The sequence below is a fragment of the Mustela erminea genome, chromosome 8 (genome assembly GCF_009829155.1).
Source record: "Mustela erminea isolate mMusErm1 chromosome 8, mMusErm1.Pri, whole genome shotgun sequence".
In the NCBI taxonomy this organism is placed as follows: domain Eukaryota; kingdom Metazoa; phylum Chordata; class Mammalia; order Carnivora; family Mustelidae; genus Mustela; species Mustela erminea.
In genome coordinates, this window is record NC_045621.1 from 112,196,520 (window position 1) to 112,219,486 (window position 22,967).

Below are 22,967 nucleotides of genomic sequence, written 5' to 3' on the forward strand. Positions count from 1 at the left end.
TGGGTACTTGAGTTTCTGTGGAGAGCCATGCAGCAGGAGCAGGGAGTCACGTACTAAGCGAGGCCTGAGGAGTGGGAGGAGTGAGAGATTAACCCAAGGACTGTGAGTGCATTCGTGGGTGACGTTTGATAGATACCAGGAGTCAAGGGAAAGGCGCATGATCTGTAGAACAAAGAAAACCTATGGAGTCACGTAGGTGCTCACGAGCACGATGCATGCACATAGATAGTCCTTCTGATTGGTAGTTTTGTTAGTCGTGGTATACTCTGATTGGATATAGTTCGCACTTGGTGGATATATACTTGGGGGTCTTAGACTGGGAGGGGTCCCCGGCTGAAGATTGTGAATAAAGAAGTTTGCCACTCACCTCGCCTACGGGTCGTTCTTGCGGGTCGAGAGCGACAACTGGTGCCGAAACCCGGGAACCGAGACGCCGGACGTGGAGCGAGGATTGGGGTAAGAGCAACGATAAGGAAAGTGCGCGCCCATTTCTGTCTTTGGACAGGGAAGGTTCTCCAAGGACGATCATAGATAAGGCTTTTTAGGCTCCTTGGGGACTATAGTAACAAAAGATTTCCAGGATGGGAAACGAACTTGCTAGATATAGGATGGAAGGTCCTCTAAAGGACATTCTCAAAGCAAATGGCACTCCTTTAAAATCTAAGACGGCTCATGCCTTTTTAAAAGAAGTAGCAGAGATTGCCCCCTGGTTTATAGAAGAAGGGCTCCTAAATGTGCCACAATGGGAACACCTGGGCGAGGACTTAAAACTCTGCCCCTCTACATCCCCGGGGACTCTCGCCGTGTGGTCCCTGGTGAAAGTATGTTTGCAATCCCCCCGAGAGCCCCTGCAGCGAGCAGTACTACAGGGAGGGGAAGTTTTTTTGCAAGTGAAAGAAGAATCCCGTAAGGGCTCCTCCCAAGACTCTGACCCCGAAAGCGAAAGCTCAGAAGGAATGTCAGAAAGCGAGTTGCAGGAGCTAGGAAAGATAGAGGCAAACAACAAGAAGGAGGAATCTCCCGGTCTCCAGACAGACTTGGAAGCCATGAGGCAACGACTTGAGAATAAAGAGGCGGAATTGCAAAAAGTATTAGGAGAGTTAAGAGTACAGGGAGAAGTAATGGCACAGCTGAGAGCAGGGGCGAAAGCCGCAGTTGTGGCGCAATCGAAATTAAAAACGAAAGTTACGCCGCTTCCGCATTCTAGCTCCACAGCGCCACCCCATGAGTGGCCCCCGCCTTATAAGCCCAGCTGCACCAAGACGTGCTATTGTTCGGGCTGCGCCGCGGAGAATTGGAAAAAGGTCCTTGGCCCGGGAAAAGGTTTTTTTCCAATGTTAGAAGATCAGAATCAGCAGAGGTACCACCAGCCACTAAATTTTAAGTTGGTAAAGCAGCTAAAGGAGGCAGTTACCGGCTATGGGCCCCAGGCAGCCTTTACGGTCTCCCTTGTGGAGTCGCTGGGAGCACTCTACCTCGCTCCCGAGGATTGGGCCAACTTGACCAGGGCGATATTAAATGGAGGACAATATCTAAAATGGAAAATCCAAAATCAGGACAATTGTCTGGACACAGCACGGAAAAATGCAGCCGCGGGTAACCCGCAATGGAATTTGGAAATGCTGACAGGCACGGGGCCACATCTCGGGGCCCAAGTGCAGAGTACATACCCCCCTGCGGTGTATCAACAGATAGCCACGGCGGCCCTCAGGGCTTGGAAGACTCTGAGAGGGGCAGGAGACTTGCAAGGCCAATTATCCAAACCCGACCCGGTGCTTAGGTGGCACCGAGGTTCCCTTTGTGTTTTCCCACAGGATGCGCCTGCTCCACTCTGGGTGCCGGAACGCCTCACCAGGCTGGTGGCCGTGGAACCTGTGGAGGGTGCTGGTGATGGTGATGATAGCGACGATGACTGTCCTGCAACCTGTCCCCGTGAAGGCGGAGTCAGTTCAACTGTGGCCGAGACAAGAGACTGCCCAGCTTCAAGCCCTTCTTCAAATGGCTCAGCATAGAGTGCAATCTTCTCACCCTAACTCATGTTTGTTACTAACGCTTATTTTAATGCAAGCTTGCTAAAAGCTTTATGAGCCCTCTTCCTGTCTCATTTCCCCTCTCTGACACATGCATGGTATGTTATAGGATCTATTATAGGTGTGCTAGTAGTGGTTGTTATTTTTATGTGCCTTTTACCGTGTGCGGCTAAAATTATACTTGTAAAAGTTTACAAGTTGAGAGCCATCATGCGTAAACAACAGCAGGTCCATCGTGGGAAGCTCAAAGAGCGACCTTAATCGCCACATAGGTGCCCTCTGACCCTGGTATTATAAGAAAATGTTTGACATTATTCCTCCTCAGGCTGGAAAAACAAACAAGCCTAATGAGAGTGACTCTGATGTTCTTAAAGCTGTTGCTGCTAAAAACACATGACAGACATGGCCATGGTGGCTCCAGAGACTAGCCATTCCCCCTCAAAATTATAGCTGGCAATGCTGGATCGGTAGCCAAAGACGGGTAAGACTGATCCCTCACCATAGCAACCTAAGACAGGAGCTCCTCGGCTAGGGGGAATACCCGATGATGGGTAAGCATGTGTGCAGAGGATTGGCGACCTAAGACAGGCACGATCCCTGCCATATAAAAATACAAAAAGGGGGAGCTGTGGAGAGCCATGCAGCAGGAGCAGGGAGTCACGTACTAAGCGAGGCCTGAGGAGTGGGAGGAGTGAGAGATTAACCCAAGGACTGTGAGTGCATTCGCGGGTGACGTTTGATAGATACCAGGAGTCAAGGGAAAGGTGCATGATCTGTAGAACAAAGAAAACCTATGGAGTCACGTAGGTGCTCACGAGCACGATGCATGCACATAGATAGTCCTTCTGATTGGTAGTTTTGTTAGTCGTGGTATACTCTGATTGGATATAGTTCGCACTTGGTGGATATATACTTGGGGGTCTTAGACTGGGAGGGGTCCCCGGCTGAAGATTGTGAATAAAGAAGTTTGCCACTCACCTCGCCTACGGGTCGTTCTTGCGGGTCGAGAGCGACAAGTTTCTTCTACATCTTGACTATTGTAGATAATACTGCAGTAAACATATGGGTACATATACCTTTTCAAATTAGCATATTTATTTTCTTTGGTGAAATTCCTAGCAGTGTAATTATTGGATAATATGAATTTCTATTTTAACTTTTTTTGTAAAACCTTCCTACAGTTTTCCATAGTGATTGTACCAGTTTACATTCCCACCAACAGAACAGAAGGGCTTCTTTTTCTCCTCATCCTTGCCAGAACTTGTTACTTTTCTTTTCTGTAGTGTCTTTTTTTCTGGTTTTTGGTATCAGAGTAATGCTTGCCTCAAAAAATAAATTTAAAAGTATTCTGTTTTAATTCTTTTTTTGGAAAAGTTTGAGAAAAATTGACATTAATTTATCTTTAAATGTTGTATAGAATTCACCAGTGAAACCATCCATTCTGGACATTTTTTTATCAGGAGGTTTTTTAAATTACTGATTCAATGTCCTTGTTAGTTATAGCTCTGTTCAGATTTTTAGTTTCTTCATATTTCAGCCAAAATAGGTTGCATGTTTCAAAGAATGTATCTCATTTCATCTAGATTGTCTAATTCATTGGCATACAGTTGTTCATAGTGTATTATTAAAATATTTTATTTCTGTAAAATTTACTATAATGTGCCCTTTCATTTTTGATATGTTATTTCATTCTTCTCTCTCTTTTCTTTTTTTTTAACATTTATTTTTTATTTATTTTGAGCATAACAGTATTCATTATTTTTGCACCACACCCAGTGCTCTATGCAATCTGTGACCTCTATAATGCCCACCACCTGGTACCCCCACCTCCCACCCGCCGCCACTTCAAACCCCTCAGATTGTTTTTCAGAGTCCATAGTCTCTCATGGTTCACCTCCCCTTACAATTTCCCCCAACTCCCTTCTCCTCTCTAACTCCCTCAACTCTATGGGTAAATAATCTTCAACAAAGCAGGAAAAAATATACAGTGAAAAAAAGACAGTTTCTTTTCTTCTTAATATAGCTGAAGTTTTATTGATTTTTTTACAAGAATTTATTCTTGGTTTTCTTTAATTTTCTCTTCTCTACTTTGTCTCTGCTCTAATATTTATCATTTTCTTTTTTCTGCTAAATTTGGATATAGGTTTTTCTTTTTCAAGTACCTTAGGATGTAAAGTTTAGGTTTTAATTTGAATGACTTCCTCTTTTTTAATGTAAGCATTTATAGCTATAAATTTCTCTGTCAATAATGCTTGGACTGCATCCTATAAGTGGTGGCATGTTTTTATTGGTTTGTTTTCATTTATTTCAAGATATATGCTAATTTCCCTTGTGATTTCTTCTTTGATACATTGGTTGTTTAAGTGTGTGCTATTTAACTTATACATGTTTATGGGTTTGCTATGCCCTTTTCTTGATTTCTAGTTTCATTAGATTATGATTGGAAAAGATACTTTCTATGGTTTCAATATTTATACATTTACTAAGACTTGTTTTGAACCCTAACATATATATTTAGTCTATCCAGGAGAGTGTTCAATGGACACTTGAGAAGAATAAGTGTTCTGATGTTGGGTGGATTGCTCTTTCTGCAAAGTCTGATTGGTCTATAGTGTTCAAATCTTCTGTTTCCTTAATGATGTGCTTGGTTGCTCTATCCATTGCTGAAAGTGGGGTATTCAAGTCTCCTACTATTAATTTAGAGCTGCATATTTAGATACTCTGGTATTTTGTGCATATATATGTTTATAAATATTTATAAGCTTCTTGGTGAATTGACTCTTTTATTATTATACATATTTTTGCCCTTTGTAATAATTTTTTAAACTCCATTTCCCCCCCAGTACTGTATAGCCACACCCTGATCTCCTTTGAGTACTATTTACATGGAATATTGTTTTCAATTTTTTCACTTTCAACCTATGCATGTCCTTAGATCTAAAGTGAATGTCTTATAGCAGCAATGGCCACGGTTGCCAAACTGTGGAAAGAACCAAGGTGCCCTTCAACAGACAAATGGATAAGGAAGATGTGGTCCATATACACTATGGAGTATTATGCCTCCATCAGAAAGGACAGATACGCAACTTTTGTAGCAACATGGACGGGACTGGAAGAGATTATGCTGAGTGAAATAAGTCAGCAGAGAGAGTCAATTATCATATGGTTTCACTTATTTGTGGAGCATAACAAATATCATGGAGGACATGGGGAGTTAGAGAGGAGAAGGGAGTTGGGGTAAATTGGAAGGGGAGGTGAATCATGAGAGACTATGGACTTTGAGAAACAATCTGAGGGGTTTGAAGTGGTGGAGGGTGGGAGGTTGGGGTACCAGGTGGTGGGCATTATAGAGGTCACAGATTGCATAGAGCACTGGGTGTGGTGAAAAAATAATGAATATTGTTATGCTGAAAATAAATTTAATAAAAAAATAAACTGAATGTCTTTTAAAACAACATATAGTTGTATCCCGATTTTCTAAATCTATTCCACAAATCTGTGTCATTTTATTAGCTTGTTTAGCTTGTTTATATTTAAAACAATTGTTGATAAGAAAGGACTTACTGTTGTCATTTTGTTTATTGTTAGCTGTATGTCTTAAATATTTTCTTGTAGTTTTTTCTCCTTATTGTCTTCTTCTTTCTTTATTTTTAAATTTTTTTTTCATAGTTACACCTTTTGATTTCCTTCTCAATTCTTTTTTGTGTATATTCTATAGATATTGTCATTGTGGCTACCATAGAGATTATATAAAACATCCTAAAGTTAGAGAAACCTATTTTGCATCGATAACAACTTCAGCAACATATAAAAACTTATCACCTTTATATCTAGATCCAATCACCACTTTATGTTACTGATATTTCAAATTATATATTTATATATTATGAAACCATGAATATAGATTAATAATTTTTTTTTAAAGATTTTATTTATTTATTTGACAGAGAGACATCACAAGTAGGCAGAGAGGCAGGCAGAGAGAGAGAGAGGAGGAAGCAGGCTCCCTGCTGAGCAGAGAGCCTGATGCGGGACTCGATCCCAGGACCCTGAGATCATGACCTGAGCCGAAGGCAGCGGCTTAACCCACTGAGCCACCCAGGTGCCCAAGATTAATAATTTTTTTTGATTTTGTATTTTAAATCCTATAATAGATTACTACCAAAATTATAATAATACAGGTTTTATATTTGTCTATATATTTACCTTTACTATAGATCTTTATATATTTTTCTGGCTTTGAGTTCTATCTGTCATCCTTCTATATACTTTAAAGGACTGTTTTTTGCATTTTTTGTAGGACAGGTATAGTGGTAATGAACTCCCTTAACTTTTGTTTTGTATTGTATTAGTTTATCTCTTATTTTTGAAGGATAGTTTTCACAGATATAGTGTTCTTATTTGACGTTTTTTGGTTCAGCATTTTATTTTTGAATATTTTATTTATTATTGAATACTAAAATTGTATATATTTAAGCTTTACAATGTTGATTTTTTTGACATGCATACATTGTGAAATGATTACACAAACTAATTAACATATTCATTACCTCCTGTGGTTACTTTGCTGTTGTTATTAGTGGTGTTGGTAAGAATAGTTGAGATCTATTCTCTTAGCATGTTTGCTGGACAAAATAATTTTGGTTAGTTTTTTTTTGGCTAATTTTTTCTTTCAGCTATTTGAAAATATTATCCCACTCTCTTTTGCAAGCCTGCAAGGTTACTGCTAAGAAATCTGTGGATAGCCTTATGAAGTTTCCTTGTATTTCAAAAGGTTATTTTCCCTTCCTGCTCCAGAATTCTCTTTCCATCTTTGACTTTTGATAATTTGGTTGTGATGAGTCCTAGTGAAATATTCTTTGGATTGGATCTGATTGGAAACTTTTGAGCTTTGCATACCTTGATATGCACATATTTCTCCAGAATTAGGAAATTTATTCCATTGTAGTTTTTAAAATAAACTTCCTGCCTCTTTCTCTCTCACTTTACCTTCTGAAATTCCCATAATGCAAATTTTTTGATGCTGTTCTGTAAATACAATAGGATATCTACATTCTTTTCCACTCTTTTTTCTCCTTTGACCCCGTAAATTTGAATGACTTGTCTTCGTGTTCACTGATTCTTTCCTCTGCTTGATCAAGTCTGTTACTGAAGCTCTCTATTGTACTTTTTTTTTTTTTAGGTCAGTCATTGAATTCTTTAGCTATAAATTTTCTGTTTGGTTCTTATGTTTTCTATATCTTTGTTGAACTTATCATTCTGCTCTTATATTATTTTCCTAATTTTGTTAGTTTTTATGGAGACCAATTACTTTTAATTTTTCATCAGGCAATATGTGGATGTCCTTCCCCCACCCCGGCCAGGGGTCAGTTACTGAGTTCACTATGTACCTTTGGTGATGACACATTTTCTTAATTCTTCATGATCCCTGTAGTCTTTCACAGGTTTCTGTAGATCTCAAGCAGCAGTCACCCTTTCCAGATTTTGTGGACTAACTTTGGTAAGTAGAGAACTTTCCTTGCATGGTGGCAGGGAAGCACACAGTATATTGTGGTCTCTATAGGCTAAGGGGTGGGTCTGGGTTTGAGGGGCATGGTTTCTTATCATTTCAGGAAGCTACTGCCAACAACAATGACAAATGTATGATCATTGGTGTCAGAGCTATGGGGGAACTGCGGTGGCTGCAAGGCCTTCTTGAGTCATCACGTCTTTATGTCCAATGGCAAGGAACTGGAGCAAGAGATGAAGATGGCCAAAATTGGTGGTGTGTACATACTTAGCTGCAGGAGCCAGACGCAGGTGCTGACTGGAGACACATGTACATTTTTGTTTTGTTTTGATTTACCATGTTAAACATCCCTGGAAATATGACTTCAGCTAGACATTAACCACCTATCTGGTACAGTTGTTAAACCAGTTGTTGATCCAACAATGTATATTCTAGAATCTAAATTCCATTTATATTTGTGAGATATTAAGAGATGACCTTGCACAATGCCATACTTAAGGTCAGTTGCTTTTTCTTTTGAATTTCATAAATATAATAGTCCAGTGAATCTGTTCCAGTGGCAGGACTGGGGCCAGCCTCAGGGGCATGAGAAGTTACACACTTTTAGGTTGTTAATGTGCACTTGTATGCCTTTAGGGGCTAGCCATAGATGCATACACAACATTGGTGATGAATGAAGGGAGCTGGGTCTGGTGACGTAAAGGGGGTCTTCTATAGGGGATAGATATGGGCATGCATGGTGGTTTAGGTTGGTAACAGAAATCAGAGATATCTCTGTGTGCCAGAAAATTCAGGGGCTTTGGCTGTTGATATGTTCTTAAATGACTGTTAGGAACTATCTACAAGCATGCACATGGCAGTAGAGGCTGGTGATAAGGGTTGGGGCCAGTGGTAGGCAGAATCATGGCTATGGGGGTAGGTGTTTGTGCATGAAGTGGTCCAGGATTGTGACAAGGCTAAAACCAGCATCAAATGCATGAGAATATCTGAGTCCTTTGGTTACTGGCTTGTATTTATGACACTGTAGGGGCAAGCTGTGTATGTGTACAGTAACAATTGTGAGTGAGCTGTGGTAGAAGTTGGAATCAGCAGCATGGGAAGACAGGTGTTAGCTGCAGGTGTTAGCTCTATGTGAGTGTGAGCATCAGTGCAGACCAATGGGAGGATTCAGGACCACATCTAGGTGCATAAATAACAACAGATGTTTGGGTTGTTGATATGCACTCAATTTCCTGCAGAGGCTAGTTGTGGCATACACATGGCTGTGGAGGCCTGAAATATACAAGTTCAGAGCTACAGGTGCTAGCTGCAAGTGTGTGCACAGCAGTGGAGACCTGTGACAGGAGTCAGGGTTAGATATATGCCAATGAGTAGCTATGGAGGTCTTCGTTGTTGATGTCCACGTGTATGGCTGCAGGGTCTACTTGCAGGCTTGTGCACAACTGTAGGATACAATGACATGTGTCAAGTCCTGCAATGTGTAGGTGCATGGCTGCAAGTGTTACTAATTGGTGTATCCACAACAATGGATACTGGTGATAGGACTCAGGGGTGGTAGCATACAGGTGCACAACTATAGGGGTATCAACCAGTTATGGGAGTTGGGACCATATCTGAGCCCCTTAACAGCATTGGGAGCACTGGGGCATCAGGACATTGGCTGTTGACATACACTCATGCAACCGTAGAGGCTAGCTGTGGGAATATGCACAATAGTGGAAGGTGATGATAAGAGTTGGTCCAGATCTTGGTGCACTAGAAGCTGTAGGGACTTGTGTTTTCCTCACCGCATATGTAGGGGCCAACTGCAGTGATGCATACAGTGGTGGGGGTTGACCATGGGGGTTTATCTTGGGCTATCATCATGCATCTGTGCATCCACAGAGGCTAGGGCTGGCTGGTTGTACAGATCCCAGGCCCAGACATCCAGAGTGGTCCTGGCTGGTGTGGGGAAAGGGCAGTGGGGAGACTCATACACCTGGTGTCTGCAAACATGAAAACATGTGGGGACATCAGCAGTGAAAGCTGCAGGAGGTCAGTGGTGGCTGTGCTGGCCATTGGTTTCCTCAGGGGAAAAATCTTTTGGAATGATCTGCAAAGTAGTCTACTGGAATTCATGACAGGGTCCTCAGTGATGAAAGCTGCAGGAGTCTGCAGCATCTGCAAGAGTTCTTAGGTCCTCATCACTGAAGGCTTCTAGGTTTCTCCTTAGAGCAGGCCACTGGGAGGTATGGTTACTCCTGTCACATGACTGAGACTGGTAACCCTAAACCTCCTTCCTTGTGTCTTAGCTATTCTGGTCTTTAGATGGGGTGAAATGTTAGCAGGTCCTTTGTGAAGTGACCTCAAACCCTGGGAAACTGGTGGCACACCCTGGTCTCATTTTGCTGGTGATGGGACTCTTTCAGACCAGGGATTTCCTTCTTGGTGCTGAGCAGTGCCAGGCTTCAGGGTGAGATGATGCAGACAAAATGAAACTGTTTTCCTTATCCTTCATGTAGGGTTATTCTCGGGTCTTTCACTGCACTGTGTTGCTAAAATTCTCGGGTGGAATCCCAAGCTCTCCCAGAGCTATTTTTGTTCATAGATAGCTCTCTAATTTGTGTTCTTTGTGTGGTGTCCTTCTTTGCCATCTTGGTGATGTTACTTCTCAGTATTTTGAAAACACTATCTCCCTGACTTGAAGCCTACAAGTCTTGCGCTGAGAAATCCACTGACAATATATTGAAAATCCCTTGTATGTGATGAATCACTATTTTCTTACTGATTTCAAGACTTTCTTTACCTTTGACTTTCAACAGCTTGATTCTAATGTGTCTCAGTGTGAATTTATTTGGGTTTATTTTACTTGGACTTCATAAAGTTTCTTTTATTTATAAATCCATTCCCCCCCCAAGTTTGGTATCCTTTTCAGCCACTATTTCTTCCCTTAGGCTCTCTTCTTCTTCCATTCTCCTCTCCTTTGGGACCCTCATAATGTTTATATTGGTCAGCTTGTTAGTGTCTCATAAGTGCCTTGTCCTCTTTTCTCTTCTTCTTCTTTTCTTCTCTTCAGTCTTGGTATTTTTACATGACCTGCCCTTATGTCCACTGGCTCTTTTTTCTACCCGTTTGAGTCTGTTGTTGAACACCACTAGTAAATTTTTTCAATTCACTTAGTGTTTTTCAGATCCAGAATTTCTTTTTGATTCTTCTTTAAAAAATCATTTTTTTCTCTTTGTTGATATTGTCATTTTTATTATATATTTTGTTCATTTTGTTGTTCTTATTTTGTTTAGTTGTCTGCCCATAGTCCTTTTTAGCTCATTGAATATGCTTGAGCATATTTAAGATAGTTGTTTTAAAATCTGTTTCAAATAAAATAAATCAGAAGTCATTAGGGCTGAGTTCTTGAGATGCACTTTTTTTTCTAATTGTTTTTTTTTTTTTTTCCTATTTGTTTTTATGCCTGATGAACTTTTGTTGAAAATTAAGCATTAGAAAAAACTGCCACCTCTCCCAGTCTTTGCAGACTGGCACTATTCAGACTAATTAGCTCAGTGTGGAGACTTGGAAGCTTCTCAAAAATTTTCTGAGGATGCATTTTCTTTGGGCCTGAGTATTTTTTTTTCCAGTTTCCTGAATACACAGCTAATATTACATGTCTTAATTTCATTAGGACTCTCACCCCTGGTTCCTGTCAAGGCCTTATATTTCTAATGTATTCTTCTGCTTGTAATCTCTTCCTCCATGAGAACTATGGGTCTGCAGACCCCTGCAGTTCTCACACAATGTGGCTTCTGCCACTGTTTTCATCAGCCTTCAATTGGATATCCCAGCTATGGCACCATTCCTGTCAACTCTCTGATTAAGGTAAGACATAAACAAGTCTCTTGGACAGTCCCCAGACAAGCCAGAATGTTATAGGTAAATTCCATTGTTTTACTTCTACCCTGTGGGAGGAATAAGAAAGTACATCACTTCCTGCCAATCACATGGTGCTGTGCTGGTGGGAAAGGGTAGGAAAACATGCTATTAAATGCCCTGTTGACTTAAATGTGGCTTTTTCTTCAATAGGAATTTACTTGGGTAATGCAACTTCTTAACTGGTTCTAAAATTTTCCCAAAGCTTTTTTGTCCCACATGTTGTTGGCTATTTGGTGTTTCCATGGGAGAATGGAGGTCTGAAGCATCTTAGCCTGCCACCTTGTTCATGTCATTTGACACTAAAGAACTTTGTTTTTTAAATTTTTAAAGACAATTTATTTATTTATTTATTTGTCTGACAGAGAGAGAGACTGCATGCACACAAGCAGAGGAAGTAACAGGTAGAGAGAGAGGGGGAAGCAGGTTCCCTACTGAGCAGGGAGCACCACATGGGGCTTGGTCCTAGGGCATTGGGATCATGAACTGAGCTGAAGGCAGACACTTAACCATATGAACCACCTAGGTGCCCCTTGATACTAAGAAACTCTGTACCTTGTTAAGTGTGAATATTAGTTTTCTGTTGCTGTTGTAATGAATTATTACATGTAGTGATACTGCCAGTTTCTTGAAATTTCAATGCTTTCTCACTGAAATATAGTGGTTACCCAAGACTCACATAGGTCTCCCTGGGATAAAGTCAAGGTATTGGCAGGGCTGCATTACTTTCTGGAGTCTAAAAATAATTTCCTTGATTCTTCTAGTTTTTAGAGACTGAACACATTCCTGACTCATGGCCACCTTTGTTTATATTTAAAGTCGACATTATTACATCTCTCTAATCATTCTTCTATAGTCAAATCTCCCCCTGATCATAGCCTGTAAATCTCTTTGTTCTTAAGAAATATATTAATTAATTGGGCCCACCTAAATAACCCATCTCAAGGACTTTAACCATAATCACATTAGCACATTCTCTAAGATAAAATATTCACAGGTTTCAGGGATTGGGATATAAACATTTTTTGGGGGGTGTCATTATTCTGGCTACCATCGTCAGTAAGCTAAAAATGGTTACATAATGCTAGAAGAATAGAAATAAAACATCTAGCATCCAAATAAACAGAGTGTTAAACATGCAATAAGAATGAATACACACACATACACCCCTAAATTAACAAAAAGAAAAAAAAAGAATTAGAAAAATCAGGAAAAACATAACACTCAAAATAAGATGACAGCTACACTGTTGGTGAGCATAGTTAGTATAACATATAGGGCTGCCAAATCACTGTTTTACACCAAAGCTAATGTAACATTATGTGTCAACTATACTTCAATTTAAAAAAAATCTTATATTTTCCTGGATAGGCAGGGGATGTTTGAATTATTTAAAATGTTCAAATTGTTCTTATTGTGAATGTTATAAAAGTATTAAATTACTAAAAAAAATTCAAAACGAGAATATAATTAAATTTGAATAAAAAATGTAGTGACACTGAAATTTCTATTCAGATGTGGAGACTGCCACACTGAACAGAGAATCAGATGCCAACTATGTAAAGTTTATAAAGAATACATGTGAAATCTACCACAACACATAACATTACTAAGACTAAAGTTCACTCTTATAATGAAAAAATAGTTAATTTATGAAAGGATATATCAATTCTAAACTTGAATGCAATTGTACAAAGCAACAGTTGACAGAACTACATAGAAAAAAAAAGAACAAATTGATGAAATAGTGAGGGATTTCAGTGCTTTCTCAGCAAGTGAAAGATAAGGAAAAAAGCAATTAGTAGGGATTTAGGAGATTTAAGCAGCACAATAAACAAACATGATATAACATATCTAGAACTCCACATGGAAAATTAGAGATTATACATTATCTTTACACATAAGAACATTTTAGAAAATGGCCAAACACTAAGTCATAAACAAGAAAATGAATTTCAAGAAACTGGCATTAAAAAAATAATTTTAGAGTATTTTATAATTCAATAAAAATAAATATAATTTCCATTTATTTGGAACTTAGAACACACATTTCTAAATAATTTAATATTCAAAGAAAGAACCGTAATGGACATTAAAATATTTTGACCCTGGATGATACTTAAAGCACTGTTATAAAAACTCACAGCTGTTAACTATACCATGTGTAAGTATAAATATACATTTGTACATTTATCAGAATAAATAATATTGTATACATTTATACATTTATCAGAAAGTGTACTTATTAGAAAAGAAAAAATTCTGAAAAATAATTAGTTAAACATGCAACTTATTAAAGGGAAAGAATAAAATCAAAGTGAAAGATGAAAAGTGAGAAATATAAGATAAATATTTCTTAAATAGAAACAATACAATAGAAAAAAATCAATGGTGAAAGGGAACCTGTGTGGCTCAGTTGGTTAAGTGTCTGCCTTTGGCTCACGTGGTGGTCCCCGAATCCTGGGACTGAGCCTTGCTTTGGGTTCCCTTCTCATGGGGGAGTCTTCTTCTCCTTCTTTACCCCCCCAACTCATTGTCTATCTAAAATAAATAAATAAAACTTAAAGAAAGAAAAAAATCAATAGTGTTAAAAGCTGTGTCTTTTAAAGGACTAATTAAATTAAAATATTTTCTGACAGTGATCAATATAAAATGGAGGCATGAATACAAATAGAGCAGAAAAGTTTTTTAAAAGGTAATCCCAGGAATAACTATATATCAATAAATTTGAGAACTTAAACTATATATTAGAAATATATAATTTAGGAACACCCACTTCAGAATAAATAGAAAGCTTGAATAACAGTATAATCATTAACTAAGGTGAATGAGTGGTTATATACTTGCCCACTTAAGAAAAGATTAATAAAAGATCTCTGTTAAGAAAAGATTAGGCCTTAATAGTTTTGGGATTGAGTTTTATAAAACTGTCAAGAAAAAGATAATTCTAATTAAAAACTCTTCTGAAAATTAGAGAAAGAGAAAATACTTCCAATACAATCTATAAGACTAAAACTCCTTGAAACCAAAATAAGACAAAGAGAATGAGAAAATAAAATTTCAGGCCACAAATTACATACAAACATAACAGAAAAAATTTCTAAACAGAACATTGTCAAAATAAATCCAGAGTTTACTTTAAAAGATAATACTCATGACCAAGTTGATTTAATATTAAAAAACCCATTAATGCATTAATCACATTAAGAAATTAAAATGGAAAAACAAAATGATTATCTCAATAGTTGTACATATGTATTTATTCGCCATGGGTTTTTCATAGATAGAGTGTATGAAGTTGAGGAATGTTCCCTCTATCCCTATACCCCAAAAGTTTTAATCAGGGATGGATGATGGATTTTGTCAAATGCTTTTTCAGCATCACTTGAGAGGACCATGTGGTTCTTCCTTCTTCTTTTATTGATTTGTTCTATCACACTGATTGATTTGTGAATGTTGAACCACCCTTGCACCCCAGGGATAAACCCATCTGGTCATGGTGGATAATCTTTTTAATGTACTGTTGGATCCTATTAGCTACAATCTTGTTGGGAATCTTAGCATCCATATTTATCAGGGATATTGGTCTGAAATTATCCTTTTTTGGTGGGTCTTTGCCTGGTTTGGGGATTAGGCTAATGCTGGCTTCATAGAAAGAGTCTGGAAGCTTTTCTTCGGTTTCTATTTTTTGAAATAGTGTCAGGAGAAGAAGTATTATTTCTTCTTTGAAAGTTTGGTAGATTTCCCCAGGGAATTCTTCAGGTCCTGGGCTCTTGTTTTTTGGGAGGTTTTTGATCACTGCTTCAATCTTGTAACTAGATATTGGTCTATTCAGGTTGCCAAATTCTTCCTGATTCAGTTTTGGAAGTTTATAGATTTCCAGGAATGCATGCATTTCATTTGGTTGCTTAAGTTATTGTCATATAACTGTTTTTTTTAATTAATTTATTTTCAGAAAAACAGTATTCATTATTTTCTCACCACACCCAGGGCTCCATGCAATCTGTGCCCTCTATAATACCCACCACCTGGTACCCCAAACTTCCACCCTCCCGTCACTTCAAATCCCTCAGATTGTTTTTCAGAGTCCATAGTCTCTCATGATTCACCTCCCCTTCCAATTTACCCCAACTCCCTTTTCCTAACACCCCTTGTCCTCCATGATATTTGTTATGCTCCACAAATAAGTGAAACCATATGATAATTGACTCTCTCTGCTTGACTTATTTCACTCAGCATAATCTCTTCCAGTCCCGTCCATGTTGCTACAAAAGTTGGGTATTCATAGTTTCTGATGGAGGCATAATACTGCATAGTGTATATGGACCACATCTTCCTTATCCATTCGTCCATTGAAGGGCATCTTGGTTCTTTCCATAGTTTGGCGACCGTGGCCATTGCTGCTATAAACATTGGGGTACAGATGGCCCTTCTTTTCACGACATCTGTACCTTTGGGGTAAATACCCAGGAGTGCAATGGCAGGGTCATAGGGAAGCTCTATTTTTAATTTCTTGAGGAATCTCCACACTGTTCTCCAAAGAGGCTGCACCAACTTGCATTCCCACCAATAGTGGAAGATCCCTTTCTCCACATCTTCTCCAACACATGTTGTTTCCTGTTTTGTTAATTTTGGCCATTCTAACTGGTGTAAGGTGATATCTCAATGAGGTTTTAATTTGAATCTCCCTGAGGGCTAGTGATGATGAACATTTTTTCATGTGTCTGATAGCCATTTGTATGTCTTCATTGGAGAAGTGTCTGTTCATATCTTCTGCCCATTTTTTGATATGATTGTCTGTTTCATGTGTGTTGAGTTTGAGGAGTTCATTATAGATCCTGGATATCAACCTTTTGTCTGTACTGTCATTTGCAAATATCTTCTCCCATTCCGTGGGTTGCCTCTTTGTTTTCTTGACTGTTTCCTTTGCTGTGCAGAAGCTTTTGATTTTGATGAAGTCCCAAAAGTTTATTTTCGTTTTTGTTTCGTTTGCCTTTGGAGACATTCCTTGAAAGAAGTTGCTGTGGCTGATATCAAAGAGATTACTGCCTATGTTCTTCTCTAGGATTCTGATGGATTCCTGTTTTACGTTGAGGTCTTATATCCATTTTGAGTTTATCTTTGTGTACGGTGTAAGAGAATGGTCAAGTTTCATTCTTCTACTTATAGCTGTCCAGTTTTCCCAGCACCATTTATTGAAGAGTCTGTCTTTTTCCCACTGTATATTTTTTCCTGTTTTGTTGAGATTAATTGACCATAGAGTCCATATCTGGGCTCTCTACTCTATTCCACTGGTCTATGTGTCTGTTTTTATGCCAGTACCATACTGTCTTGGTGATCACAGCTTTGTAATAAAGCTTGAAATCAGGTAACATGATGCCCCCAGCTTTACTTTTGTTTTTCAACATTTCCTTAGTGATTCGGGGTCTCTTCTGATTCCATACAAATTTTTGGATTATTTGCTCCAGCTCTTTGAAGAATACCAGTGGAATTTTGATTGGAATGGCATTAAAAGTATAGATTGCTCTAGGCAGTATAGACATTTTATCAATGTTTATTTTTACGATCCAAGAGCATGGAATGGTCTTCCATCTTTTTGTGTCTTCTTCAGTTTCTTTCATGAGTGTTCTGTAGTTCCTCGAGTACAGATCCTTTACCTCTTTGGTTAGGTTTATTCCCAGGTATCTTATGGTTCTTGGTGCTATAGTAAATGGAATCGATTCTCTAATTTCCCTTTCTGTATTTTCATTGTTAGTGTATAAGAAAGCCACTGATTTCTGCACATTGACTTTGTATCCTGCCACGTTGCTGAATTGCTGTATGAGTTCTAGTAGTTTGGGGGTGGAGTCTTTTGGGTTTTCCATATAGAGAATTGTGTCATCTGCGAATAGAGAGAGTTTGACTTCTTCATTGACAATTTGGATACCTTTTATTTCTTTTTGTTGTCTGATTGCTGTTTCTAGGACTTCTAATACTATGTTGAACAAGAGTGGTGAAAGTGGGCATCCTTGTCTTCTTTTTGATCTCAACGGGAAGGCTGCAAGCTTTTTCCCATTGAGGATGATATTTGCTGTGGGTCTTTCATAGATAGATTTGATGAGGTTCAGGAATGTTCCCTCTATCCTTATACTTTGAAGCGTTTTAATCAGGAACGGATGTTAGATTTTGTTAAATGCTTTTTCTGCATCAATTGAGAGGACTATGTGATTCTTCTCTCTTCTATTAATTTGCTGTATCACATTGATTGATTTGCGAATATTGAACCATCTTTGTAGCCCAGGGATTTGGTTTATCAATATTATTGATTCTTTCAAAAAGCCAGCTTCTAGTTTCATTGATGCGTTCTACTGTATCTCTAATTCTATCTGATTGATATCTGCTCTAAACTTGATTATTTCCCTTCTGTGTGTGGGGTAGACTTAATTTGTTGTTGATTCTCCAGTTCTTTAAGGTATAAAGAGAGCTGGTGTATTCTGGTTTTTCTTTTTTTTTTTGAGCGAGGTTTAGATGGCTATGTATTTTCCTCATAGGACCAACTTTGCTGTATCCTACAGGTTTTGTAGCAATGTGTCTTCATTCTCATTGGTTTCCATAAATTGTTTAAGTTCTTCGATTTCCTGGTTGATTCAGACATTCTTAAGCAGGTTGGTCTTTAGCTTCCAAGTGTTTGAATTCATACCAATCTTTTTCTTGTGGTTGAATTCCAGTTTTAAAACATTGTGGTCTGAGAATATGCAGGGAATAATCTCAATGTTTTGATATCAATTGAGTCCTTATTTGTGACCCCGTATGTGGTCTATTCTGGAGAAAATTCCATGGGCACTGGAGAAGAATGGGTATTCTGTTGTTTTAGGGTGGAATATTCTGTATATCCCTATGAGGTCTATCTGGTCCAAAGTATCATTCAGTGTTCATATTTCTTTGTTGATTTTCTGCTTGGATGATCTGTCTATTACTGAAGTGGTGTATTAAGATCCCTCACTGTTAATGTATTCATAGCAATATGACTCTTTATCTTGATTAACAGTTGTCTCATGTAGTTGGCCTCTCCTGTATTAGGGTGTAAATATTTATAATTGTTAGATATTCTTGGTAGATAAAACCTTTAAGAATGATGTAGTGTCCTTCTGCATCTGATTAGCCTTTCATTTAAAATCTAATTTATCTGATAGGAGAATTGCTACACCAAATTTCTTTTGAAGGCCATTGGCATGAAAATTGGTTCTCCATCCTTTCACTTTCAGTCTGGAGGTATCTTTAGGTTCCAAATGGGTCTCTTGTAGACAGCATATAGATGGGTCCTATAATTTGATCCAGTCTGCAACCCTGTGCCAATTTATGGGAGTTTTTAGACTGTTCACATCGAGAGTGATTATTGAAAGATACATTTTTATTGACATCATGTTGCTTGGGGATAAGCTGAAAGCCTTCCCTCTGAGATCAGGAACATGACAAGAATGCCCACTCTCACCACTTTTGTTCAACACAGTAGTAGAAGTCCTAGCAACAGCAATCAGACAAGAAAAAGAAATAAAAGGTATTCAAATTGGCAAAGAAACTCTCTCTTCACAGATGACATGATACTTTCATGGGAAACCCACAAGATTCTACCCCCAAACTACTTGATCTCATACAGCGATTCAGTAAAGTGGCAGGATACAAAATCAATGTACAGAAATCAGTTGCTTTCTTATACACTAACAATGAAAATATTCAAAGGTAAATTAGATAATCAGTTCCATTTGCTATGGCTCCAAGAACTATAAAATACCTGGGAATAAACCTAACCAAAGAGGTAAAGGATCTGTACTCAAGGAACTAAAAAGATGGAATACCATTCCATGCTCATGGATTGGAAGAGCAAACATTGTTAAAACGCCTATACTGCCTAGAGCAATCTATACTTTCAATGCCATCCTAATAAAAATACCAGTGGGATTTTTCATTGAGCTTGAACTAACAATCCTAAAGTTTGTGGAACCAGAAAAGACCCCAAATTGTTAAGGAAATATTGAAAAAGAAAAACAAAACTGGGGGCATCACGTTGCCTGATTTCAAGCTTTATTACAAAACTGTGATCACCAAGACAGCATGATATTCGCACAAAAACAGATACATAGACCAGTGGAACAGAGTAGAGAGTCAGATATGGACCCACAACTCTATGGTCAAATAATCTTTGACAAAACAGGAAAAAATATACAGTGGAAAAAAGACAGTCTCTTCAGTAAATGGTGCTGGGAAAATTGGACAGCTATGTGTAAAAGAATGAAACTTGACCATTCTCTTACAGTATACACAAAAATAAACTGAAAATGGAAAGACCTCAACACGAGGCAGGAATCCATCAGAATCTTAGAGGAGAACATAGGCAGTAACCTCTTCGACATTGGCCACAACAACTTCTTTCAAGATATGTCACCAAAGGCAATGGAATCAAAAATGAAAATGAATTTTTGGGACTTCATCAAGATCAAAAGCTTCTGCACAGCAAAGGAAACAACCAACAAAACAAAGAGGCAACACACGGAATGGGAGAGGATATTGCAAATGACAATACAGAAAAGGGCTGATATTCAGGAATTTATAAATAATTCTTCAAACTCAACACACGCAAAACAGATAATCATGTCAAAAAATGGGCAGAAGACATGAACAGACACTTCTCTAATGAAGATATACAAATGGCTAACAGGCACATGAAAAAATGTTCATCAGCTCTAGCCATCAGGGAGATTCAAATCAAAATCACATTGAAATACCACCTTACACCAGTTAGAATGGTCAAAATTAAGAACACAGTAAACAATGTGTCTTGGAGAGGATGTGGAGAAAGGGCAATCCTCTCACACTGTTGGTGGGAATGCAAGTTGGTACAGTCACTTTGGAAAACAGTGTGGAGATTATTTAGGAAATTACAAATAGAACTTCCTTAGGGCCCAGGAATTGCACTGCTGGGTATTTACCCCAAAGATACAGATGTAGTGAAAAGAAGGGCCATCTGTACCCCGATGTTCATAGTAGCAATGGACACATTTGCCAACCTGTGGAAAGAACCAAGATGCCCTTCAATGGATGAATGGATAAGGAATATGTGGTCCATATACACTATGGAGTATTATGCCTCCATCAGAAAGGATGAATACCCAACTTTTTATCAACATGGACGGGACTGGAAGAGATTATACTGAGTGAAATAAGTCAAGCAGAGAGAGTTATCTTATGGTTTCACTTACTTGTGGAATATAAGGAATAACATGGAGGACCTTGGGAGATGGAGAAGAGAAGGGAGTTGGTGAAAATCAGAGAGGGAGATGAAGCGTGAGAGACTGTGGACTCTGATAAACAAACTGAGGGTTTTGGAGGGGAGGGGAGTGGGGGGTTAGGTAAGCCTGGTGGTGGGTATTATGGAGTGCATGTATTGTATGGAGCACTGGGTGTTGTGTATAAACAATGAATTTTGGAACACTGAAAAAAATAAAATTAAACAAAATTAAAAAATAAGTAATGATATTTGCTCATATTCATGATAAACATCATGCTAGAGAGCATATACTAAAACCTATTATAAATAACATATTTAGTAGTGCAGTAATAGTTGTATTTTAAAATCAGAATTTCTTTATAATACCACTTTGGAGTTTTAAGGAGTGCAATGACAAATTAAAAAAAGAAATAGAAGATATCAGTATGGGAAAAAGTAATATTAGGTTGTCATTATTTGTAAGTGATATGACTACTTGCATAGAAAAATGCAAATCTTCTATATACATATGTTAAAAATAAAAAAAGAAATTTATAGGGTGACTGAAGATAAAGTTAATAATTATCCCTAATAAGTCTTATGATCTTGGCTAAGATGAAGCAAGAGAGATAGAATTTACTCATTTATAAAAAAAAAAAAACAACCAAAATATATGAAATAACTTCTTTAAAGCATTAGACAACAGGTACATAAAGACAGTTATTTCTGAAAGAGTAAAGAAAGTATGATACTAGAGTGAATCCTAGAGTAGCCCAGCATGAGTGTTGAGAACACAGTGCAAGGAGGAGGAGCCCAACTGGACCCTGATGGCCTTCCTGAATTGAGGTGATGAGCCTGGGAATCTAGGACATGTACGTAAGGAAATTGCTTGAAGGAGGGGAAAAAATTACCCAAAGAAGCAGAGAAAACTATTGTAGGAGCTTGCAGAGGGTCAAGAACATGATTCATACTGACGAAAAAATCAATAGGAATTAATGTGTAAGTAACAGATGGTATGAAGTTGGAGAAATATTAAACATGTTAAGTGGAGACCTGAAAGATATAAAAAATACACAAAATTATAGGGATGAAAAATACATTGAATGGAAAAGCTCTGCAGAAGAAAACATCAGGAAGTGGAGGACATAATTACTTTTTCGATTTTAGCAAATCTAATTCAATGATACATAAGATGGATAATACATCACTACCAAATATTGTTTTTCCCAAGAATGGAAAGTGATTTTAATATTAAATATTTTAAAATATAATGCATTATATTAATAAACAAAAAAATAACATAATTTTAACATAAGAACATAATTTTGAAGGACTCAGCAAATTTAATTGACAAAACCCAGGAAGAATTCCTAATAAATAAACCCCCATTATTCAAGGAAAGAGAGGATTTCCTCAATTTGGTAAAGGGAATTAAGAAAATTCTGTAGAAAAAAAAGAAAGAAAATTCTATAGACAACACATAATTATGGTGAACAGCTGAATGCTTCTTCTTAAGATCAAGAACAAACAAGGTTGTCCACTTTCACAACTTCTATTTAACAGAGTACTGAAGGTGCTAGGCAGTGCAGTAAGACAAGAAAAGAAAGCAAGATATCTAAGTGGGAAAGGAAGAATTTAAACTCTCTTAATTTGTAGACAACATAATTGTTTGTGTGTAAAATCTGATAGAAGATACAAAAAAGAAGGATAAAAGTAACTCATAAGCTGAAAAATTGTATTTCTATGTATTGGCAATAAAAATTTAAAATTAAACTGAAAACTAACACCTCTTTTAGCATCTTAAAATATGAAATGCTTGATGGGTAAATTTGAAAATTTGACAAAAGTATATAAAGCTACAAAACACTGTATAAGAAATTTTTAAGAGACCTAAAGACGTGAAGAGGCATAATGTCATTTTGGGTTAGAGGCCTCAATATTGTTAAGATGTCAGTTCTCACATTTATCTATAGATTCAGAGCAGTGTCAGTAAAATCCTAGCATGTGTTTTTGTGAGAATGATTAACTAGTTCTAATGTTCATTTGGAAATCCAAAGGCCTAGGAAAAAAATCTTTGAAGATAAAAAACATCATTGAAAGTAAGACTTGTTATAAAGCTATAGTAATCAAGACAATGTGATATTGTCATAAAGATAGACACAAATCAAAATTACAGAATAGAGTCTAGAAATAAACCCATTCATATACAGACAATTGATTTTCAACAAAAATGCAAAGACAGTTCAGTGGAGAAACTGGCCTTTTTTTAAACAAATACTGT